A 25,118-nucleotide genomic window follows, 5' to 3' on the forward strand; every position below is an offset into this window, starting at 1 on the left:
AACCTTCCTTCTAACCAATCACAAGAGTTAGTTTTTTTTAAGCTGACAGAGAACAGGTTTGTTTAAAGGGGGGATTAAAAGCAAACAGTGACAGAATATTAAGTTTCCAGACAGCAGCGAAATAACAATGAGAAACAGGAGAAACAAACAATTTTTGGCAGAGGCGGGAGGCGTGCACAATCTCAATATTAGTACTTTTATTTTCATCTGCCTTTTTAAACAAGTACGGCAAGGATGACAGACTTGATTTTGATTGTATCGAAAACAAAGCAGCAGTAGATAAAACCACACAAAAAAAAGCACAAAAAAAAAAAATAGATTGTAAGTGATAATACTGATCCTTCTTGGTGTGGGCATTTCAAATAGTAGCCACTAACAGTTTTCTTTGCTCTCAAAAACAGATTTATGAACGATTTAAAAATACTCTGCTCAACGATTTGGTCAAACTGAAGCGGTTATGAATTTCAGTGTTTCAAAGTCACCAATAAAAATCAAAGTCAATGAAGAGATTCACTTCTCTTATCTAGCTTTAATCTTGTTTTCCAATAAACGCGGACAGAAGGAGTGTTGATCTAGTACAGGCAGGCAAGGTTACTGCATTAACTTAAAATAAGTTGGCACATCATTAGTAAGTAAACACAGTTAACTTCACATTGCCTTGCTTTTCAGTCAGTGTCTTGCCGCACTGCATGAGCTTGGATTGTGATGAATGACTACAGCATACAGTACATACTGCCTGCTGACAGGATATGAAATAATTTAGGACTGCCGTCCATGATGGAGGAAGATATTCTCTACCCACACATGATTACTCACAAACTGCTAGCACACACTTTCATTCTGCGTTTTTACACTTACGTTTCCATATTATATGGTGGCATGATGATGTAAGTATATGACAGCATTGCTCCTGTTAGAATTTCTTCAGTCATATATACAATCTTGGTTGTGATCAAGAGATAAATTGGGAAAATATAAGAGAAGAAAAACAAAGAAGGGCTGACGGGACAACTGCAGGGCACTAAGCTCAAACATATTCACATTTAGAAAACTAACATAACTATAAATATTGTCCTGAATGAGATAAGGGGTTTGATAACAGGTCGGTCACGCTAGAGTAAAAATTAGATGGCATCCTCCTTGTGACTAGGAAAAGTTGGTGGTTGTTTTGACATTGCATTGAAATGGTTCAATTCCTACAAAAAGTGCTGTAGTAACGGCATTACTATTTGCACGGGAACATCTAAATTTCTGTTTCAGAGCTATGAGGTTGTGGATAGACACTGAATATAAGTAGTTAATGTCCATTTCTGTGAATGTTGATGGCTATTTAATCACACTTAATGGCAAGATTATCACAAACAGGCTGCATGTAATTGCTAACTTGACCTCATTCAATCACAAACTGATAGCAGACTGACTTCATACTATTGCGGGTTCATTACAGTCTTGATTCACCAAACTCACTTTAAAGATAGCAACTGACTGCAAGTGGTCGCAGACCTGGTACCCAGTTTCAAAGGCAATGAGATCACAATTTCATTAAAGACGGTCACAGTAATTATGGTCATGCTGTGGCCTCCAAGCAGTTTTTCCAAGTGTGCCACAAAACTAACATTCAGATTAAATAAAGAACTCAAACATGGTGATTATACTCTGGAGTATAGAGACACCATAGACAGCAAATTATTCTTGTTATAGTTCTTCAAAGTCTGACTGAAGTTTGCCTGCAGGGCGCATGCATAGTTAGTGTAATGTAATGTAAAATCTCAGCATATGAATCAACCTGGATGCTTGCTCAGAGACTTGCACTGGGTGAAATTTACGTCACCCAGGCCCAAGCAGAGCCCATAAAAACAGCTGCGTTAACGACAAACCACCGAATAGGAGATTTATTGAAACACCCCCCCCCCCCCCAAAAAAAAACAATACAAAACAAAGCAAAAAAGTGCTCAACACCCTGTTAAATAATGAATGCTCATCTTGAATGGTTAATCTTATGAAAAGGATTGAAGCATTTTCAAATCTGAGAGTCAACGGTGTGCATTTTGTGGGATAAAATGCTATAGGCATACGGATACAGTATATTTTGTTGTCATTCAAGCCCTGAGGAGATGATTGTCCTAAAACTGAAAGGCAAAATTGTAGGTTCAGCAGAAGAGATCATTTCTATGGAGAAAGTACAGTTCACATGACAGAAAAATTATTGTGTGTGCATTTTTCTGTTTCAGATTTGGTCTTTGTAATGTGTGGCATAAGCACAATGAGTTGCAAAATCTAAAATCTTGTAATTATCTTAGACTTTGATTCACTTTTACGTCTAAGTATCAAAGTATCGAAATAGTTTTCACACAAGTATTCTTAGATTTTTGACAATGCTGCACAATAGCTGTTCAATGAAAGAAACGTATGACAAAACTGACAGCTCATATTAAGGAAATATTACACTGCTCCATTTTCTCTTTTATCTTGATTCAATCAGGAAGACACTGGATAGGTGTTTGAGAGAGTGCCACGGTCTCTCTATACTTTTTCTCTATTGGGATGATTACTACACATATACGCACACAACAAATTAACATTCATGTGATTTTACTTTCCCCCCCCATCCCATCTACGGACTAGTCAATCCCTGTCAGCACACCCTTTGGCACTCTGCTACTACTTTTATGGCTCATTCATCTTGATGGGAGGGCGCGGGGGGTGCTTCCCGCTGTCACCTATCACCATAGCAACAGCTGCAGTGGGATGTCATCGGTCACTTTATAATATCGCACGTTAGGCGGGGGGCAGGAAAAGGGAAGAGGAAGTGAATGGGTCAAGATCACAGTGACACTTCGCAACAACGATAGCACTTGATGAATAAATGCAATATGAGTGGCAGAACAAGCCAGAGATCAGGGATTGCTCATCCATTGTGTACAGGCACAAAGTGGGGTGAGGGACGGCACATGCCAGGAGAGAGCTAGGGGCCTCCTCTGGTGCAGCTCGTTGCACCCGAACAATGAGTCCAACTGAAGGCTCTAATGAATCCTAATGGAGTATTTACTCACTCACACTGCAGCACAATATAGCTCCCGACCCCTCAATGTGGAGCTAGTCAAAGACCTTTTATGTGGAGGGTTTTCAGAACTGCCAGACTACACCATCAGATACACTATGAGATAAGAGTGGATAAAAATGTAAGAGAAAACAAGATGATTTTTGTGTGTTGGTAAATTATACAAGGAATTTTAAATGAATACAAAGAAACCTCAGATAAGACAGAATTTGCATTTCTTTACAAAAAAAACAATAAAAATCCAGCGTTGATCCAATTTGCTGAGTCTTAGTTTGCCATTAGTAGCTGCATCAGAGTAGTTTGGGGAAAAAATAAATATATATTTAAAAAAAAAAGAAATATTTTTAAAAAATAAATAAATAAAAATCACAAGATGACTAAAGTAAGCTGCGATAAGGAAGCCAGCCAGTGGTAAGGAAAGCAAATTGCCTGGGTCTCAAGAGAGATCTCATCATTAAGTGATGTAAAATTCATGGTCTGAACTCTGATTTTTCTGCTGGATCACCATGAAACAGAATCCAACACAAGGCACACATAGAGAGTCTGCATGCGCTCATGCACTGATTCTAAATGTAACTTTTTTGAAATTTCCAAACAATATGCAATTTCCTATTTCATCCACAAGCGTACTGACCTAAGTACGAAGAAAAGAGAAATATTCGGATCCTCTTTGTTAAAAAGATTTTTTAACAGTTGATTTCTAGGATTAACAGTTTGACTGAGCTAGTATGAACTTTGGTTGATGTTTTTTGGGGGGTGGGGGTGGATAAACAAAATGTTCATTCTACTTTCGTTCAACTTAACACTTCCCTATGACGTGATCTAGGGCTGGGCGATATGACCCAAAATTCATATCTCGATATTTTTTAGCTGGATGGCGATATAAGATATATATCTTGATATTTTTTTTAAAGCCATAAGTTAAGAACAAAAAGAGAGTTCTTAGTCACACTGTGTCCCAGATGTCACACGGGCACTTTTATTTACATACAGCGTAGATGTACATGAAGAAATTACTTAAAAATAAATTATCAGCATTTATTAAATAATCATGGTCCATAAATAAAAGAAAACAATGTTGTTTTTGTGTATAACAAAAAGCTCACAATTGTGCAGTCAAAATGTAAACTAATAGACGCTGAGCATAATAACAAAGAGACAGATTTCACAGCTGCACCACGTCTCTGAACAGGTGCGATTTGTGGTCCTTATACACACACAGTACGTATCACTCCGCGAGGCTCCTCCCCGGTAGCCGTAATCCTCCGACAATCCATCAAGCGGTGCAGCTCCGTAGCTTAGCAAAGTCATATTAGAACATTTTTTGACAGATTGCTGAGCGCTGTGTACCACATAAAATCGGTTCGCGGTCAGTAAGCACAACCAGAATTCATACATAAGGCGCACTGACGATTTTTGAGAAAATGAAAGGATTTTAGGCCGTGCAGCCCCTCCGGGCTGCATGTCGTTAGCGCGGTTAGCTCGCTAGCGCGGTTAGCTCGCTAACACGTTGACGCCGTCCAGCCCCACGCACGGTAACTCGCTAACGGAGATTTTCCGCTTTCATCTTGTCATTGCCTGCAGGTGAAGCTATGAGGGAGGCGGAGTTGTGTTCAGTGAATGAGAGGCGAGGCAGAGTAACATTGCGTAGAGACAAAAGTGGACGAAAGAGAGGCAAACCTGCGGCTCCACAAGTATAATTATAACATAACATAGACTATATCGATATAAACGATATTGTCACATCTTATATCTCGTATGAAAATATATCGATATTTTTTAAAAACTCGATATATCGCCCAGCCCTAACGTGATCAGTATCCTTGGAACTGTAGCTTGCAGTAACAGCATGGTATTGAGTAAAATCCAAGCTATAATTAAAATCTACGCACCGGATGAAACCTCTGCATTCCTAGTATGCTAATAAAAAACATCTTTCATCTGTACATTACACATAACACTTTTCTATTTCTGAAGCAACATAATTCAGTACTTCTTCAGACCATCCTATTTGTGTGCTATCACATTAAATGCACAGAAAAGAAACTGCAATTGAGTTAGTATCTACATGCTGACATCCAGTCACCTGTGGAGGTCAACAATTTAGCTAATGAATCTGGCGTTCTAAATCCAGCATAATAGTTATACCACTGGCACCATCTATAGGTGTACGCCTATAGATGGTGCCATCTATTAGGAAACAAAACAAAACTCTCATACTGACAAACTGAACCAATCTGTTAGACTCTGTTTTGAAGATTTCCTGTGTACTGATGTTTCCAGGGAGGATCTTTGCCAGTTAAGGCACTACTTTGCACAGGAAGTATAATGAGGGATTTCTCGTGCTCACTGCACAGATCTACGATTTCTGTGTCAGTGACATCTTACTTTCTTTTTGCATTGATCCTGCTGCAAATTAAAAATGACAAATTAGCAAGACAGAGTGTGCTGCTAAGCAACAGCCATAGTGACATGAGCATTCGAATGAATGGTCATGACCAGGTGTGTTTAAAACTAGCTACAAGTTTGGTTGGTGCAGCTCATAAAGTCTGTAGACAAGTCTTAATAGATAGACCAGTCACTGCAACCAGCCCTTGAGATTTAAAAATGCAGCTTCAGAGCATTTTGATTCTTACAGCTTAAAAATTAATGCATTTTCTGTGTCAAATTAGCCTGAACATTTTGTCCTTTGTTCAGTGACTCTGGGAACTACAGCTGTATTCTTAGAGTTCTCTATGAACTAAGAACAGCTGCAAACATAAAACACGGGCATATAATCAGTGAAGCTGGCACAGCCTCAGCAAGCCAATGGCACTGGGTTAGGAGTTCAAACTGGCAACGCTTAATAACAGCTGGTTTAAGTCAGTAATGCAGATTTGCAGTGCAAGAAAGCTACTGCAGTTCATTTTCCAAAGAAAACATAGGCAAATAAAATAACTGGGCAAAGCTGAGCTCAAGCTCTATCAACAGGTCTGTTTCTTCCTTTAGCCTATTTAAAAAAACAAAAAACATTTTTAACAGCTGCAGAGGTTAACAGGAGCAGTACTATATCTGGCTCATCATCCAGCTATTAATTTTTTAAATGCCATTTGTTGTGACTGAAATTCTCTTTGCAACACATTTTAAAGCAGCTGAAATGTTGTTACATTTTTAACATAAAGAATAAAATTCTGAATTCACTTTGTTCTTTAGGCAGTAAAATAAATCAGAGGGTACAGAGATGGAACAAAAAGACAGATTTTTTTCAAATCAGTGATAAAATACTGAAGGAAAGAGGGCCTAATGTTAAAATCAATACCACTGAGGATTGATTAGGTGACCTATCTAAGCTGGACACCTCCCCTTTAACCAGAGTGTCCAGGGTTTAATATGCTTCAAAGAAAGTGCTTATCAGATTATAGAGAATCAAATCTTGGGGTTAAGAGCCTGCTTCAGACAACTTTTGTGACACTCTGAAACAGAAAAACCAGCGAGTCTGATGCAAGATGCCTACAGATTTATAAAAAGAGTGCCTGTTCAAGCAACCCCCTATTAAAGCTTTGCTGCAGTTGGTGGGAACAGACTGTCAAGCCTGACAGATGAGGTGAGTAGCCAGAGGAGCGATCATATGTACAAAATGAAACAAAATGCACAAATACCCTGATGATGTTGCAATCTTCTGACAGCAACCTACGAGACCGGTGGAGTTTCTCATCAAAGCATGTATTCAAATAGCAGGCCCGCATCACAAGAATAACCGCATACATGCATCAGCCCCTGCTCCCCACCCTCAATTCTTCAACTCACCCATCACAGCAGATCACGTTGGCAGAATATATCATGGCATGCGCCAGTGTGTCATCCTCCCAATTAAAATTATGCATCAGCAGACCCCCATCCCCCTTCTGGGGTGAGTTGTCACCTTGCAGGCCCTCACCAGCATGGTGCTATAACACACAGACACATAGAGACCTCTTGTTGTCGGGCTATAAATACACCTGCAGTACCAGTGCTGTCACTTTTGGCTCACACAGCTATGCTAACTAGGTTTGCTGGTAGTGGGAAACTTTAGAGTGCTTGTGGCAAGGGATAAGGGAAGATAATAAGCTTATTTCCTCGTCTCAATAACTGAATTTCTGACTGCACCATTTCTCATGTTATCCTGTCTGATATGCTGTATTATTTGCAGATAAACAAAAGCTTTTCCTCCATAGTGGTGCAAACTTTATTTCAAACTGAAGGCTTCCTTGGTGGTTTTCCCTCATCTGAGCTCAGCTGTTTGGACCCCGGGTCAATCTGTGGACTTTTTTCATGTACACTTAAGCAAGGCAGTCATTTACCATGATGCCCTGCATATCCTTTTGATCAAGGTAAGCATCTTGGAACACTGGTATTCAAATGATACATATCCACTCGCTGGCTGACTTTCTGAGCTGTACTGATGCTGCCTGGTAGCTGTGAACAATTTTCAAGAGTTGTTTCAAACAACAACAAAAAACTGCAGTTTGTGTTTGTTAAGAATTAACAATTTCCATCTAATATAACATTGAATTGATTGTAAAGGTCTTGATAATAATCAATAAGTAATTGAATCGTCAAGCATAAACAATTTTTAATCTTAAATATGCACATAGGCCCAAAAAACCCTCCAGATTTTGTTGTTTCATTGGTTTTGGCATGTACTACTCCCTTTACAAAATAGCGGCTGTATAATGGGTTCCTTAATCCGCCACACACACACACACACACACACACACACACACACACACTGCTGTGCAAGTTGTTCGCCTGCCAATGATGCAATTAAAGGGAACTCGTTCTAGCCCGCTCTAAGACCTCAACCACAACTGCCCCTAGAGGATAGCAAAGAACCGAAACGTTCCTGTCATCAAGCGTTATCTGTCGGTGCGCTTGTGAAGAGAAGTCACTGACTCAACAGTGAGTTTCCGTCCACTATTCTTTACATTCAAAATCTTATTCAATGAAGAACCTTACACTGACTGAGCAGCTGGACACAGGCCACATTGTGATTGGTTACAAAGAGATTTGATCCCTTCGGACGTTCATTTAGCAAACATGCTTTATCCTACTGTAAGACATGCACAACTAAATATTCATGGACATCTGTGTGCCAGCGTCAATGAGTAAAGTGTCTGATGAACAAACAGACTCAAAGAAGTTTATCTGCTGAGTGCACAGAAACCCACTGGTATGAATAATGAAAGCCCGCTGCTCAATTATAAATGTCTGCATGCTTGCACTGTGCAGCTGCGCTTGTTTGGCCTGTGAGGGAAATTTCATTATACTAACTCCCTTGTTGTTCATACAGACGTGAAGGACATGCACACACAGTTACCAGAGCAGCCACCCCAGTCAACTTAAAACTAAAAACACTAACATTTAAAAAGGAAAAAAAGAAAGAAAAAATTACCAAAAACTAGAAGCACATACAAATTTACAAGCCCAACACAGAGTAGATATATTTGATCCAGCTTAAAAGCTGGTTGGGAGGGCAAAATAAATAAATCAAAACCATTTTCTCACTTTGGAGAGTGAGAAAACGTTAGACATTAAAATAAAAGGCATTTGACCCGATTAATTTTACGTTTTTGTTGCCTTAATATTGACTGGCCATTAGTAGGTAGCCAGTTCCTGTAGAGATCCACTTCCCTGTAGTCCGATTCCTTGGAACCGTTAGTCTGCCTGCCTCTCAATCTCTCTTATCGGTTCTTGCACTCTTGCTACGATCTTGCTCCTCTGTGACGGAGGAAAATAGTGGCACAGTTTACAGTGTGGATATGGAGATTACTTTTAATTTAATTGCAAAAAAGGACGAGTGCCTTGGTAAAGCAGGAGCACCTGCACAGCTAGCACGCAAACGCTAAGCTAGCCAAGTGAAGTTAAAGCTGAGTAAATGCTGAACCGCCATTCACTGTGAAGCCAGCCACTGCTGAACTTCAACACGTAATAAACTAATGATCAGTCAGACTGCAGCCTCTGTTTCTACCTGGTCATGTTTCTACAGTCGAATCACCGTGACGACGCTTTGAAGTCCCTTTGTGCTGGTTTTAATTTTTGATTTATGCTCTTGGCTTTGGGTTCATACTTAAATACTAAGAGAAAGATATACATGTTCTCATGCGGATAGGGATTTGTGTTGGTGTGTGGGGCTGTAGCCTGTAGGTTTATATTGTTAAATGGTTATTATGAGACAGTGTGTTTCAGATCATTTTACAGAGTAACATAAAAGTAACGTAACGAGTCATATAACGAATGTCTTTCTCCTGGTGTAATTAAGTAATGTACTGTATTACTTTTAAGTGTTCTGTATATGTGTAATGGTAAATGGTAAATGGCCTGTATTTGTATAGCGCTTTTCTAGTCCCTAAGGACCCCAAAGCGCTTTACACAACCTGTCATCCACCCATTCACACACACATTCACACACTGGTGATGGCAAGCTACAATGTAGCCACAGCCACCCTGGGGCGCACTGACAGAGGCGAGGCTGCCGGACACTGGCGCCACCGGGCCCTCTGACCACCACCAGTAGGCAACGGGTGAAGTGTCTTGCCCAAGGACACAACGACCAAGACTGTCCAAGCCGGGGCTCGAACCGGCAACCTTCCGATTACAAGGCGAACTCCCAACTCTTGAGCCACGATCGCCCCATACCTTTTTTACTTTACCTTTTTTGAGTAATGACCCCACACATCACAACAAAGAGGGGAAATACCTCTAACATGCACAAACATTCGACTAAGCGACACATAAGTTGTATCAGTGTAACAATGTAATGTCTTTGATGTGCTGCGTAGAGATGGTGGTGACTGATAAATTATATCAACAATGGAATTGGAATCGCAACATTCTTATCAATTCTCATCTGTTTGGATGGTCTCCAAACGTCACATTTTAGTGATGATAGGCTCAGCTCTGTAGGAGTGACTAACTCTATGATTTCCTAAATAATAACAGTGATGTTGCAATAAGATGACAATGACATAAAAAATAATCAACACCTAGCAAGAGCTGTTGTTTTATGTTTCACTAGTGCAGCTCTCGTTCAAGAAAAAGCTAGATCAGAACAGTCCAGCTGTCAACAAAACACACCACTGATTAGACCTACCAATATTTGGTTGGAATCCTCAACACTCTTGAACTACAATCCAGATATAAAACATTATCTGGCCTGGTTTTCCACACATAGGCTAACATTTATTCTCACACAGCACGCATTTGGACTACTTTTGGCACCTCGGGCTCAGTTTGGTTGTCACATTTCGATACACAATGCTGTGGGGTGAAGTCTGACAGCCCTTGGAGGTCCCCTTACGGGCTGGTGTGCCATACGGTTGAGTGTCATGCCATTTCACAAGCTGCATCTCTGACTGTTGTAAAAGTGTCACAGTAAACAACATTTAGCCAAAATATAGACATCCAAACAACTTCAAACTCGACATCGCACTTCCTTGGATCAAAAGCAAGACAGATGCCAAGTGAGAAATGGATCAATTGTTGGGAAAAGTGAAGAACAGAGACACCCACCCACCCAACAGATTCTTGCTTTACTAGATTACTGGTCAAGTAAAGCAGTTCCCTTCGGTTCAGAAACCCAGGTGCTGCTTTATTTCTTTTCAGCATGTCATTGTAACACCAAGGCTTATTCTCATCTTCTCTAGTGTTGGTCTCATTCTTTTTGTGACTTCTTGAACTCTTCTTCTTGTACTAAAGACATAATTTTAATATTCTTTTACAGTCTTTTTATGTTTCAGTTTCAGACAATGAAATCACTCACTGATGGTAACATCTGCTATGGCGTCGTCCTTGACGTCTGCACAATTTGTGGAATGGGAGAGCAAGACTGTCTCTCAAATGGCAAATCCAAATCTCTTTAGAAAAAAAAAAATTAAAAGGTCATACATTAGCTTTCTAAGAAATAAAGTCATGACAAATTTGAAAAATAGTTTTATTTTTTGTGCATTTTGTCATGTTGTTATATTTTTTAAAAAAAATGTATGCCAAGTCATTATATTTACTCCATCTTCACTATTCATAGTTTTGTTTTGAAGATTCTTTGTGAAAGAAGACTGACATGGTTTCTTTAAAAACAATATTGTGCAAAAGTTTTGAGCCGAACCTCCTATCTTTATATGTTGCTTCCAAGGAGGCAGACTTTTTCATTTGGTCTTGAGAAATAGTTCTCTAGACTTTGAGGGTCTTTCAAAGTTTTTCTTTGGACTTTGAACAAAAAAACAAAACAAAACAAAACAGGATCTTCTTTGATCATTCATACAATGCCAAAGTGTCTGACTGGCAACAACTTTATTTTTCAGAATGACAATGATGCCTATGGATTAAAAACTTACCTGAACAGAAAAAAAACATATGCCATGAGTTGCCTTTCCTAAAGCCTGGACTTCAACATTATTAAAGCAGTGTGCGATCATCTTTGAATGTCCTTCAAGAAGCCTGGAGAAAGCCTTGATGAATACTCAAAGAAAATATAAAAAAGTTTGTCTAAGAGAGTTCAAACTGAATTGAAGAATAACGGTGGTCATGCCAAATATTCACTCTTAAGCTTATTAGAATTGTTCAAACTGTTTTTGCCTTATATACCATAAATCCATTTATGTTTTCACGTTTCAATAATTCACTGCTGCTATTCTAGGAAAATGGATGTCTCAAGACCTTTGCAGAGTACTGTACACAGTACCACGCAATGTATAGCTCATGTATAGCGGTGTGCCCTTTTTAAGGTATCTTCTTTATGAATAAAATTGGACAGACTTTCACAGAAGAACCATAACTTCTTCTGCAAGTTTAAAGTTTTCTGAGCTCTGTTCAGAAATAGAGGGTCTCCAGACAAAGAGAGAAAGAGAAAAAGGGGGGAATATGAGGTGGGCTGAGAGGGGGATGCTTGCGGCAGAAAAAAGAAAAAGCTGTGTGGGTGGTATCAGGGGAGAAGGAGAGAGATCATCTTTTCTCATTGAGATCAATCCCTGAGTCTACAACAGGGCCTCTGTGTTCTAGGGCAGAGAGGAGAAGTAAAAAAAAATAATCTGGACAGTAGAAGCTAATATTTCATTGATACTGCAATTTTTCTCATATATTGCAGTACAGTAGGCATTGTTATTCAGTACTGTACAACATACCAATTCACATTCATTTGACTGAAATAAATACCCCAGGGGGAGAACAAGTCAGAAGCAGTTATTCTCAAAATAAAGTGACATGAATCACAAGATATGGCACCCTGCTATGCTGCGCCTGCGCCTTAAGCACTCACATTTTCATGCTGATCACTGCATCACACCTCTATCTACCTACCTCTGGTGCAAAAGTCCAAATTCAGCACACTATAGTTGAACTGTTCTTCTGTCAATTCCCTTTGATCTACATCTAAGAATGCATCATGGTCTGAGACTGAAAAGACGAGAGGAGGTTTGTAAAACAGCTTGGAGGCAAAGTGTATTTCAGTCAGTCTCTCCTGCACCACTGCCTTGAGTACAGTGAGATGTGTTTAAATAAGGCCAAAAAAAAATCTTTAACTTCCAAAGTTTATATAAATAATTTTTTTAAATTTACATAATAAAAACCAAACAAAACAACCAGTTCCATAATTTTTTTCCTATGCAAATTTCATATGTTGAGACAACCTGAGACATGCACGCACAAGGCACACCTACCATGAACCAATGTATTTGTGAATACAACAATAGCAACATCCATTCAAGACCATTCAACGAACCCAGTAGCATTTGGCAGGAATTGCGAAATGGTTATATGAGAGAAGCAAGAGGGAAATCAAGGCAGATTTGTGGTCTAAACTAGACCGATCACAGTGCCCAGAGCAGCTGTGCAGACCTCTCATGGGCTGTCTTGTGGCTGTGTGCAATGTCAGTGTTTGTATCTGTGCATGAGAGATGATTCTGAGAATATGGCGCCTGGAGACCAGAACAATGATGGTTAGTGAAGATGCCCTTGCTGTGAGGAGGCTTAAGGCGGCACCAGTGGTACAGAACAGCAGGGCTGACCACTGGGGTGATATCAAGTGCTCATTTGAGCAAGCTTAAACTGATTCAGCTAACTATAACATTTTCTAATGATACATTCCTCAAGCAAGCATGCCATGAGCTGCATCCTCTTTGTTCACACTGTAGCTTACCAAAACCAGGGACGGTCAACTAGTGTTGTGCCATGTCATATCAAATTTATATGTGAAATAAAAGTGTCACAGCAATGACATTGCGACCCCAAGTGTTCACGTCCTCCAGTACAAACAATGAGATGAGCCAGGGATGTCTGAGATCAGGCATGTTGCAGCATGTTGCCTTCCTCATCCTGGCTCTTCCAGAGCTTTCTTCCCATTATGAGAATGCACTGTCACCAAGTGCGTTCTCATAGCGGGTCATCTGGTTGTTGGGGTTTTCTCTGTATCACTGTAGGGTCTTTACCTTACAATATAAAGGGTGTTGAGATGACTGATTTGGCACTATATAAACAAAATTTATTGAATTGATGCCCTTCCCAACACAACCCTGTGTCTCCTGCCAGTCTCAAACTGAGTTGTTTGTAATGCAAATTTGCAACATACTTCTCCAACAGCTCTGGAAAATACACTTCATTTTGCTTGCACAAATAAATGCTTCTGCTTGACAACTGCATTCCCCAATAAAACATCACCATTTTTTAAAATTTCATCATGAATATCAATATTGCACATTTCCTTTAAATATCTTGATATAATTTTGAGTCCACCCCTACTGTCAGTCTAATTGTGACTTAGAAATAAATAATCAGTGTTTAAATATAATTTAACTGACTTACCAAAAAGAAGTGTCAAGTTACTTGACACCGTAACATAATGCATTTCTCACCAGTGTTGGTCACGTTACTTGAAAAAAGTAATCAGTAACTAATTACTGAAGAATCTGCGAGTTTGTCTGTGAATTTCCCACTCCGTGGCAGCGTACTCTGTGCTTGCTCGGACATTTAGGGGTTTTTTTAGCTGTAAAAATAAGTTTTCTTCCCACGCAGTGAACAGCGGACGCTAATGTTTTTGTCACTTTTTACGGAATCAAACTCAAAGTAAGGTCAGTACTTCCACGCTTTAAATGCTGCACGCTCATACTCTCTCCCGCACTCGATATATTATCCGTTGTTGATCTGCACACAGCTGTTGCCATGAAAATCGCACTCGCTTACGTCACTGTCATGAGAGACACTTGCAAAAAAAAAAAAAAAAAAAATCATCACGGTTTTAGTAATGCAGCGTGCTTACGGGAAAGTGGCAGTAATCTAATTACCTTTTTTGCAATAGTAATCCCTTACTTTACTTGTTACTTGAAAAAGTAATCGGATTACTGCCCATCTCTGTTTCTCACTGCTGACTTGCATTTGTGTAAACAACGACAAAGAGCCACATGGGTCAGTATGACTTGGGTCAAACACTAATTGAGCACCTTGAAAGTGTAACTAGTCATTAAACAGATGTAAAACAAAAGGATATAATAAACTACAGTATCAAATACATATCTTAAACCTAAAAAATGATAGTAATAGGTGGTCCTACAGTAGCAGCCAAGAAGGCAGAGGCCAGTCACTGCCCTTTAGGCCCTTTTCCATATATAGAAACAGTTTGCTCATTAGGGGTCAACAGGTCAGCCGCAGGCATTTTTTGACCTGTGCCTTCTGATATCTCATGACCACCACACTGGCTTCCTCCACCTTATGCACACGCACACATTTAATCCTGGACGATTTTAAAATCCCTCTGCAAGTCAAAATGGTAGATGCTAATCTAGACAACTGGGTGGGAGGAAAGAATGAATCTCTACAGAAAAAAAAAAAAGAAGCTAAAGCAAATTATAAAATGTGGTCTAACAGGCTTGTATTAACAGTACTATAGAAGATTTGACTCAATTAAGGCTTTGGTCATTCACTTACTCTGTCATTACATTGAATAATGGTAATCTCCAGGCTTACCAGGCAGTTTTTCCAAGCAATGAGAAGACATTTTTATATTATGGCAGACTGTTACTTAAGGTGTCTGCATGATTCAGTTCACTATATTCAGTGAATAGGAGCGCTTGTGTGCATGCTGGTCTACAGACACAATCCTGTCTTCCATCTGCATCCACACACATGGACACACATACACACACAAGTCATCCATATAGATTTGATCATTAGATCAAAAAAAAATAAACCAGTTTCTTGTCTCTAGAGAAAGCAATACGGGTGACAATGGTACAAAGATGAGGGAGACAAAGCACCTCTTGGTCCCTTTTCTCCCTCTTTCTTTTGGCTGTCACCAGGCATTGTGAGGCTCTCTGCTCGTCTCCTGTTGGCACATCTTGAAAGGGAAGCAAAATCCAATTCTTCCGACAGGTAGAAAGCCCCTGACTTGCGTATTCCCTCTACCTGTTTGCTTCTGGGGTTTTTTTCTCTTCTTACCGGTGGGCATATTTCAAGCCTCTAGTCTCCTCAGCCGCAATAAGTGAGGCTTGCGTGTGTGTGTGTGTGTGTGTGTGTGTGTCTCTACACAGGCAAAAGTAACAGACGAATAAGAAAGAGACATAATCTATAGTAGCCGTTATCTCTGCTCCCACACGATTCTTTGTTATCTATTACGGTTGGTCAAACTTTGGCTTCTCTGCCACCCTCCTCATCACTGCACCCCTGAGAGTGTGTGTGTGTTAGGATATCTGAGACACCCTGCCCTTGTCAATCATAGTCACCACTGCATCATTCGACAACCCAGAGCTCTCGATGCTCCTCTGCTACTAGATAAGCACTTCCTAAGCTAAACTAATAGTCCAGCTCTCCCTCCCACACATAAGAGCCCTTCACTTTGCAAACATAGAAGTGTCTTCCGCCCCTTAACAGATATGCAGGAGAAATTCAGGAAAAGAGGCCCCTTGCAGTAAATACACTACATATATTAATCAAGTAAGCTCAGACTCGGGAACAAGGTTCGTTAAACTCCCCAATGCATTTTAATAATTTGTGATCCAAATCAAAGCCCGGGGAAATAAGTTTCTTCTATTTTCTATAACTAAGCAAAATTTGGGTATTTGCAAGGAATAATAAGACATTCAAGTTAATGCACTCTCTCAACAGCATTTCGACTGAACAGCTTGATGGTTAGTGGAAAATTTTCTAGAACGGCACCAACTACTGCCTGTGTTTACTTTGGCAAATTTTGTGCCTTTTTACAGTGAAGAAAATGCTAACACATGCTAGCATGTTAGCATGTGGCTGTGAGCGAGCTTATGGTGCTGTGCCCATATTGCACATGCATGAAAGAGAAGATCAGGGAGGCTGACTGGCCAGTCACCAGTAAGAGCCGAGAACACTGGCAACTGATTCCAGACTAAGTTCTCACCGGCTCCATTTTGAGAATAACCACCGTTGCCAAGCAGCAATAAGGAAATTATATTCATGCAAATTAGTTGCATGCTGTGCGTCAAAGGTTTGCATGTTTGTTGAGGTATTTCCCCTGTTTGTTGTGATCACTGTTAGAGTCGTTACTCAAAAAAAGTCATCATTACACATATTACACAAAACGCTTTTCTTAAGGGTAATGCAGTACGTCACTTAACTACTCCTGGGAAAATGTAATTTGTTATAGTACTTGTTAAATTACTTTCATGTTGCTCTTTCATGTTACTCTTTAAAACAGCTGAAACACGCCATCTCATAATCGCCATTTAAACCTGAGGCTACAACCGCACTGACCAACACAAATTCCTAATGAGTACACACATCTCGAAGATCTTTCTCCTGGTAGAATACAAACCTAACCGCACAAAGCAAAGATGAAAACAAGCACAAAAAAGCAACCGTCACATTGAATCTGCTTTAGAAAAGGGAACAGGTAGAAAGAGAGGCTACAGCCTGACTGCTCATCTGTTTGTTACTTGTTAAGTTAAGGGTCTGGCTGCTGGGGTCGGCAATCACTAAGCTTTTACTCTGGGTTCTTGCCTAGCTTAGCTTAGCATGCCGACCTAGTAGAACACCTGCCATCTGGGGTGTACACTGCATCTACACCCTAGATGGCAAGATAAAGTGAATGCATTTTATTTTCATTGTGCACTTATGGGGGAAAAAAAAAATAAAGTTGCTAAAGTGAACCCATTGATCTAATTTCTAGTCCCATCATTTTATTCTGGATACTTTTAGGGCAGCTTTGCATGATTCACAGTTCAAAATAATTCTTATTTACCTTATCCATGGTGTGCATGGTGTTCCCTCAGTTTATCTGAAACTTTGGCCACGTTTAATCCAAATATAAATGTAAATAACCTTAATAGTATACATATCACAGAAAATATAGAAAGGGATAAAAGGTAGCCTTTAAGGTCTTCAAAGAGCCTTTATTCATGTAATGGGGAGGTGTGGTGCTAGAATTATGTTTTGTTTTGTTTTTAATAAAGGTATAGCAGAAGAGAGTTGGGATTCAGGTGTAATATGCAAGTACCTTCTAAGAACTTACTTTATATCTGTGTAAATGGCAGATTTACTGACTGCCATGTTGACTGTATTCTATTGATATTGGTATGCAATGGAAACGCAACTGACAGAGCAAGTAATTTTGAATAGAAATGCATACTGTACTGATAAAGTTAGGAACTGTCAACCAGCCAGTTGCAACACGACAAACAAAATTAACATTTCTCTGCAGCAGGAAAAGAGCAGAATTTCCTGCCGTGGTGAGCTAGCACAATCTGTTATGTCATTCACTATATTAATGGCGTGGAACTAGAACACATTAGAGGTTTCAGCTTAAAGTACCGACTGAAATAACTGTCATCAGTATTCTTTTTGCCACAGTCCTATTTGCATTTTTGTGTTCTCAGCTCAAACTAATTCTGCAATGGGCAGACCATAGCCATCAGTGTCCTGCATCATAAAAACAGCGGAGTAGTAAGTGGCTATGTCAAGCGGATGACAGTTCACAGTTACAGCTCACTGGCTGGCTACACTCTGACCTCTGAGGCAATGAATCACATTCACACATCGGCCATCTTGTGACCCACTCAACAGCACTAAATGTTTAAAAATAAATAAATAAAAATGCTCCAGGATATGCGTGATGTCAGGTGTGATACACAAGCAAAAAACACACACATTGATCCCCCACCTATTGCTCTAGATGTACAACTAATAAATAATCCATACTGGTAATGTTAGTCTAGAAACATAACTTATCTCAAGATGTATCATCTCTAATGTATATGAACACAGAGGATTTTTCTCTTTCTTACATAACAGTGAGCCTAGACACGCTCTTAGCTGTGGGCATGTGTCTATAAATGAAAGACTGTTATGTAAGCAACTGCTGCATCTCAGACCATTCCCATGGCTTGGCAGTTTAGAATGACTTTGATTCAGCATCATATCAGATACATTTTACTCTACTTTAGAGAGGCCTGACAGTAGATAATCACAATCAATAACTACCTCCATATTTCCTCTGGCCACAGCAATGAATTTTACAGGAAAATTACAGCATATAGGATTCTACTGAAGCAAAACCTTCACACATTGACGCCCTATCCTACAGCCAGTAACAAATGCCTAAACTCCATCTGACCCCTGCTCTGGAGCAGTTTTTGTGCTGGAGGACTGACAGAATCGCTTTATGATAAGCATGTATTTAAAAAAAAAAGAAAGAAAAAAAGATGAAGTGGTTACTGAATAGGAGGTTTCTTGCAGAGGGTTTAATTGAATTTGGCATTTGCTGCTAACCATCAGAGACAAAAGGAAAGGCGAGCCTCCACTTCCGATCGTCCCATCTGAGAGGGAAGAGCAGCTTACACTCACAGCCTCTGCTGGGCTTCCATCCAGTGCAAATCAGACAAGCCTTGTACTTGGGCCTCATGCAAATCAAAGCAGAGCTGGATCCTTGCTGCGAGCTGTAAATGAACAGCCAAATATTGGCTTCTAATTGAAAGCAGCAGTTGCCTGTGTGCACAGGCACCCCTGCTGTGAAACAGTGGACAAACACACTGAAGGTGTACACTAAGGTTACTGCTCCATTTGTGTCCTCTTTTCCCACCATTTTCCTCCATCCCTTTTTGCATTTTTTTTATTAGCCATGGCTTTGTTTTCCTCTTTTAAAGACTACTATTTAAATAACATTTTATAATATTAAGATCTTTTATAGCAGCAGCACTTCTAACAAACATGGTAGTCTTCAGGGTAACAATAATCCTGAACTAGATCTAAAGAAATTGTGTAAAACATAATACGCCCAAGAGAAAATCTCATCTGCATCTCTTATTTTCTTCGTTATTCTTGATGGTAACGTATTCCCTGCTCCACCACAGGGAGAGAAACAGAGAAGAAAAATGAGTGCTTATGAAAATCCTGATGAAAATTCGGTGCATCTGTAATTGAACACAGACATACTAAGTCTTGACAAGAGAGATTCAAGCTGTGGCTGTGATAAAGGTGCTTTTGCTTTCCATTTTTCAGCCTCCATCAATCATCGCACATGATCACAATGACCATTCCAGCTCAATAAGAACCAATCAGTGAAATGGGCAAAAATAGGAGACTGAAGATATGGCTGAAATCAAGACAGAAAAAGAACACACGTATTCAAAATGAGGAAGACGGGTAAAACAGAAGAGATTATATTTTTATTCTGTGCGAAACATTATGGCTCTATTTTGCCTAACTTTGAATATTCAAATGCATTCAAATATGCACATGCTCTAAGTGCAGCTGAGGAGATCGTTTTGAAGTCAGAAAGCAGCACTGACTAATGGTAGCAAACAAGGCAGAAAAAAATAAATGGTGATCTAAATTGAGAAAAGGCAACTTACAATTTAACTGCTTTGCCAATATAAACGCCTAGAAAACCCCCAACTCTGGACATCATATACGCACAAATACAAACACTGTTAGTCTCTGAGCCTAAAGTTCCCAGGGAGAACCGTGTATCCAGTTTGCTCCTAAAGCAGATGAAGCCTACATTGTGCCGAGAAAGGGATCAGACTACATTTACCTTCCAAACATATACTTGACACCAGGGGAGTGGCTTCAACCGTCCACAGTTTACCCCATTGTGTAGCGATTTTGGCTTTCAGCTGGCAGAATAAGCCAGGTCAGTCATGGGACACCATGGTGCTCCATTTCCCAAATGCGTGCCTATTATGTCAAGTCCAAAGAGGATTCTTTATTAAATTTGAAGATTGTGAGCCCAGAAAAGACCTCATGATTGTTATTCTATGAGCTGGAAGTTGACAAAATATTTTTAGCCAGAATTTCAAGCCTTCAACCTTTTTTCCTTATATTTTTATTTATTTATTTATTTACTTGCTTGTTTTTTTGTTGTTTTTTTTAATCAGCTCTGTACCATAGACTGCTAAGACAGCACGTACATACACTTCCTATTCCTCAAGCTGCATCTGACAGATATGAAATACAGTCTCAACTCAAGACAAATCCTTTCTAAAACTCGTCAGAGCCTCAAGTGATGTAGTGAATGAGAGAACTCTTGCATGTGTTTAAACACTGTGCAGCTGTGGCAGCAACAGCGTGCTGTGTAGATATAACGAAGGCAAATAAACTGAAGGGAATAACGCCTTGTGTTCCATTCAGCTTTAGATGACGGAAAGACAGATAACAGATCGTTACAGATGGGAAAGGGGTACCCTTAAACTCAGTTGTGATATCTTTCTTTTTGTCCAGTTGACTGTCCCTCTGGCACTATCAGGCAAGTCTTTTTCAGAGTTACCTTGTCAACTCTAAGAAAGCCTGTCAACACCCTCTCCTCCCTTGTGTGAAGATAAAAGACAAAAGGCAGAGAGTTACTTACTATGCCAGATTTATAAAAGACATGGTATAGCAGATTTTTAAGACTAAAGATCAAGTTATGGTGCTCTGTGATCAAAATTTTGGATTTTATATATCTTTGGAGATATTAAGCCTTTCTTCTCAATAGAAGTAATGTATTTTATTTCTGAAAATGGCGTTCTACCTTTGTTCCAGGGTGGCATCACTGAAAGAAAGCAAAACATTATCTGCCATGAGGCACAACAGTAAGTCCTGAGTTAAGGCACACTATGACAACTTCCATCCCTGGAGTTTGACCGAGGACTGGATTAAGACATGGAAGCAAAGCAAAAAATTAATAAAGGAGAGAACGTGGACAGCATCCCCTACTGAAGAAAAGCAAGTTAAAAAGAAATGGTTAAAGAAATACAGTGAGGCAGTTGGTGTAAACTCTTGGAAGTGGTGGAGGCAGTGGTAGTAAGACACAAGGAGCACCAGTCAGGGAGGCTTAACCGTGCACTGGTGTCTCTCTGTCAGACCAGTTCACACTGCAGACAGAAGCAGTATTATAGAGCTGTGGGCCTGGCCAAGAAGAACAATAGCTCCTGTGTGCTGGGCCCTCTGGAGGATCCTAACAGCTGGGAGATAGGAGGGCTGCCTGTAGCTCAACTAAATGGCACGTAAGCTGGCATTACACATTACGCACACTCGCATTCATTTTTGCGCTCTCTGCCTTTCCCAGAATCCCTAGCCCACCTTCCTCCCACCACCTCCTCTCGCCTCTTCATGCCAGGCACCCATCACTCACTTAACTCTCATCTATTCCCCTCCTTTCTCTTTCTACACACTCTTTCCTTATGCCCCCTGTCATTCTGCGTCCCCCTATCACCCTTCTCCTCCTCTGAGGAGAAAGACCAAAAAGAAAGACCCTAAAAAAAGACAGCAGAGGAGAAAGAGATTTCTTGCTAGCATGAGAAAGTCAAAGACTGGCAGAGGATCAGAGCATTGTCAACAAATAATAGACTTCCAAAAGCCTCCACAGGAGGCTGTTTTTAAATAAAAAAGCACGAGAAGTGCACACTGATGAAATGTCATCCCTCACAGCAAAAAGTTCACAAACAGCATAACATAAAATGGCAATAGGCTCGATTCTATTCTGAGGAGACACCTGTAGCAAAACTGAGAAACTTTTGTATATATTCATGTATCAAAGAGCGGCCAATGTGAACAGAGCCCTCAACTGTGTATTTGTCACCTTGGCATGACGTTTTTCAGGACCAAAAAAGACATGCATATAACATAAAGGTCAGAAAGTCGCCTGCTTTAAAAAGAAGTTGCCTCAAACTGAACTACTGCCTCTTGTCTGGACCACATCAGACATCCTTTAAGACATGTCCACTGAGGCTGAATCAGACCGGTGGTTAGGGGACAGTCTCTGGATTATGTCCTCAAGCCAGCTCTGAATCCAAACAATATGACAAATGGTCCCTGCATGATCCCTCAGAGCGCTTATGAAAGCTAGGCTATAGTTCTCAGTCATGTGATAGTTTGGAGGCCACTCCTGCAGGCTGATATATTTAACAGCTGCAATGGCCCACAGACCATTTTGTTTCTGCCATATGCTCTTAACCTACAGATTTTTTTTTAAACGTTTTTAAAAGATATCCATTCATCTGGAGTCTTGGTGACATTCACTGCACTACTGTAAATTTTACTCATCTGCAGTTCAGGTCACATACAGTTGATCAGAACAAGACTAAAGTAGTATTTCCCTTGAAGTTGAGTTCTTCTGCTCCAGCCATCATACAGGACCATGACAGATCTTCTCTCTCTCTCTCATATATATATATATATATATATATATATATATATATATATATATATATATATATATATATATATATATATATATATATATATATATATGTGTGTGTGTGTTTGATGTGGGCTAATTTGATATAACAGGTAAATATTTAAGGTCATCTGGAAAGAGTCAACATCTTCTCTATCTGCATTAATTATTAATGCAGCTTCTGATCAAATCGAGGAATTAAGTCTTATTTATGCATTCCACTGAATCACAGCCAAGGCAATGTGAGTGTACAGAGCTCTGCATTTGTTGATTTGGACAAGATGTCTAGCCTTGTAGGATAAATAGCTTCTTTCTTTTTTTTAACCTCACTATTTATTAGAAAAAAAAAAAGAATAATTATTAAATTCCTGCCATCACATGTAAACCCTAGTTTACCTCGCTCTGTATTTGTTATTTTAACACATCAGAGGCACACTAATCCACTGTCAGAAGCAGCATCCACAGTGGCATACATGGATTTTTAGCAATAGCTCTGCAGCTGATGTTTCTAAAGGTGATTCATTCATCATCAACCACGAAGCTGAACCCACACTGTCACTACAGGCTGTTCTTACATTTACTATTGCATTTTTAAAAGAGGCAAACCATGAAATATGCTGCTGGCCACTCAGCAGGCAATAGTTACCTGCAGCAATCCAAAGACCCAACTCTTAGTTTGTCTCAACTGGACAGACTGTAGAAAAGATATGCTCACTTTGATGAAGTGCAAAGCCCATATTAGCCGGCCTCCTGTGTATCAAAGAACATATTCGTGCTGTCACTACATATAAAAGCTGATTACTGCACAGCGGTCACAAAACGACGATGCCCCTCGTGCCCACTTTTCTTGTTGCACTTGAAGTAGTACAAAGAAGGTTTCGGATTTCACAGAGCATGATTTTCACTGGGCTGAAGGCTTACCATCCCCCCATGACTGCAAACGAAGCTGGCTGGAATAGACCCCAACCCCTGTCCTCCTTCTCCTCTGCCTCGCAGAGGCAAATCAATGCATTCTTATAAAATTAACTGCCCGTGGTTCCCTTCATGACACTGTAGCAAACTGCCCACTCCACAAACTCGCTAACAAATAAAACACACTCTACGTCTTTTTATTTATTTGTTTATGCACGATGGGTTAATTGGGGAGCATTGCAAATATTTGCTCTCTGCTTTTCTCACTAGTGTGATATTCTTCAGACTCACTATGTCAAGACGCTGCAGCGGGATCTCATGCAGATGTGCAGCTGCAATTTATCACCCAGCGGTCCCATTACCAATTCCTCCTTTAGTCATTCAAAAATAAAAATGCTACTGGTAGGTAGGCTACTTTGTGGGATTTTGACCACTTTGGTAGCCTAACGTTGTTCTCATTGCCACAATTGTCAACTGTACACCGGGTAAACGTGGGAGTCAGTGATGGCCAGGCAGTTTTAAATTACCAAGACCGTTATTAGTCGAGCAGCTCCAGTTGAAGTCTAATGTTACAACACGGTGACTCGGTTTTATGACGGTAAGTTGCCGCTGTGCTAATAGCGATAACATAACGTTACTAAAGTCCCATTTTGCATGATGCACTGCAGTGCAAAATTTAAAAAGAAATTATTTACCTGATACGTTTGTAAGAAGAAAAAAAACCCTCTTATTTTCTCTCCATCCTTACTGAGCAGCAGAGTGTGCCACCGTGTCCAAAAATTTAAATCCCCGGGTCGGATCCATGGTTGTACTGGCTCCGTAATCAAATGTACTCCTGCTGGAAGAGGCGGCGGCGGAGATGAATCCAGCCACTTTTTTTCCAAAGGGATTCTCTGGGCAAATGTTGATGAAATTGGCAATAAAGTTAGTCCGGTTAAGCTTACATCAGGTTTCACGTCATAAAACCACTTTGATTTTTACCCGTATGCGACATTTGTTTTCTTTCTAAGAGAAGTAGTGTGAAATTACGTATATCCACAAGAAAACGTCCCCATTGAAATCGGTAATAATGGTACGTACCACTCTATTGTTGGGGCGCGAGAAAACGTCCCATGCTGCTGCTGAAGTGTACTCGTGGGAGGCTCGTGCGCGTTCGCGGTATTGGCTTATTATCTCAAACCTTGGTGTTGTGCTGTCCAATCGATTTCAGGGAGGGACACACTGATTTGGATTATTTCAAACATTACAGTTGAAGAGAAAATAAAATCACACAGTGAATCAATATATTCACAACAACACATTAAACAACATACTGACAGCTTATCTTGAAAAACAAAATACTGCCTCGTTAGTATTTCGTCTCATTTTACAAACTGCCGCCATAATTTTGGTAGTTTTGCCTAAAAGTGTTAATTGTAATAATTCTAATTCTAGCAAAGTAATATTTAAATGAGTAATATTCTAGCCAACTGAAATATCTGTTTTATGAATGTCTTCAAAATATATAAATTAATACATTTATAT

The 25,118-nt window shown here is 39.9% G+C and overlaps 1 protein-coding gene across 4 annotated transcripts in view; it reads right to left on the reverse strand.

The window, feature by feature from the left end:
- wasf1 (WASP family member 1) overlaps window positions 1-24,729 on the reverse strand; it is a 63,397-nt gene extending 38,668 nt beyond the window's left edge. For 2 of the 4 annotated variants that reach the window (XM_085431880.1, XM_085431879.1), the window contains exon 1: window positions 24,290-24,656. The gene's annotated coding sequence lies outside the window, so the exon portion shown is untranslated. The other 2 variants (XM_085431877.1, XM_085431878.1) reach the window with 2 other exon arrangements.
- Between the last annotated feature and the right edge of the window lie 389 nt (window positions 24,730-25,118).

This window comes from Copadichromis virginalis, linkage group LG15 (genome assembly GCF_057382275.1).
Source record: "Copadichromis virginalis isolate Kocher_CV1m ecotype Utaka linkage group LG15, C_Virginalis_male_GT1.1, whole genome shotgun sequence".
NCBI classification, from domain to species: Eukaryota; Metazoa; Chordata; class Actinopteri; order Cichliformes; family Cichlidae; genus Copadichromis; species Copadichromis virginalis.